Below are 1,485 nucleotides of genomic sequence, written 5' to 3' on the forward strand. Positions count from 1 at the left end.
ATGAGCGCAGCCGGATGGAGCACAGGGCTGGAGCTGAGCATCAATAAAATTTAGGCTCTGTGCAGAGACTGGGTCCCTTTAAGAAATAACATGCCAAACCATTTGGTTGCCAAACATCCAGCTTTGCAGGAAGATGGTCTTGCAGCATTCCTCTGCAACATGGCTCCTTGACACCTCCCCCTCAGCTTTGGTGGACAATCCTAGATTGACAGGACTGGAAATGTGCCACCCTAAAATGGATCTGCAGCCCATAAAGGCTGCTGCCTTTGGGTAACTACTGTGTTACTTAGAAGCTTGGTTAATTGCCCATTTAAACAACACAAGAGTAGCTAAATCGGTATTTCTCTATAAGGCAATTCAATCCCATTCAGGAAATGTGGTTTGCTCGTTCCGAAGGGAACCTTTTAAATTCTGGAAATGTGACGCAGTGCTACTATGCAGTATGTGGCAACCAGTTAATTAATTTATAAAAGATGCAGCAGCACCCTTAATCAATCAACGAGGAACATGTCATCTCTGAATTGCTCCATCTCAGCCAGGCACGTTTCTGCAATTTATCAAAGTACGGCAGGCATCCAAATGTCAACCACCCTCCTTCCTCTGTGTTGTATGGACACTCCTGAAGAAACAGGAATAGACAAATTGCTGATCTGGTGCTGCAATTACAAACCTATTCGCCTCCCTTGTGAATGAATTTGAATACATTTCGGAATGATGCAATTTTGCTCAGCTGAGTACAAAGTCTCAGGCTGAGTGGAATCCGATCTTCCAATCGTTGCATCTGTGCATGTCAGCTTGCTAGGCAGAATGGTACCCCCTTCTCCTACCCTACACACTGTTCTGGGAGTTTTCTTGACACACACACATCCCTGCCAATTTCTAGGGCAGGCATGGGAAGGAGGGAGGAAAGCCGTGTTGGCCAAGGAGAAGTTCATCTATAGGGCTTCTGCTGGTGGGGCAGGTTGAGTGATCCCTTCAGTTATCTCAAGCAGCAGAGTTGTTTGAGAGCCATTGTCTCGTAGGCAGTACTAGACTAGAACCAATAGATAGATTTCCCCCTCCCCCACTACACACAAACAAAACCCAGAAATCCATTGCCCTTTGAATGCTGGCAATTGTAAGCAGTTGGGGCTTCAGGTAATACTCTGAAGGTCCTCAATAATTTGATCAAACTTTTTGGGAAATCTGCATGATGGATCAAGATGCAGCACTCTCACCTATTTTTGTTGTTGTTGGGAGTTCCTATGCTAAGTAGAAGGAATTCCAATATGGATTTCACAGAAGCGGAAGTTTCTCCCAACATGGAAGAACAGCAGATAAAAAATCTTCATTTGCTGAACTGAGGTTGGTTGCGCAGTTCTGAAAGTTGCAGTATTAAGGTGTTTTTCAGTATCGAACTAGGGATGGTGGTGGTTCACAATGAGAGATAAATGCTTTGAAATAAAAGAAAGCTCAAAACCAAACTGAATCAAAACACAAGCAACA

The sequence above is a fragment of the Zootoca vivipara genome, chromosome 7 (assembly GCF_963506605.1).
Source record: "Zootoca vivipara chromosome 7, rZooViv1.1, whole genome shotgun sequence".
NCBI classification, from domain to species: Eukaryota; Metazoa; Chordata; class Lepidosauria; order Squamata; family Lacertidae; genus Zootoca; species Zootoca vivipara.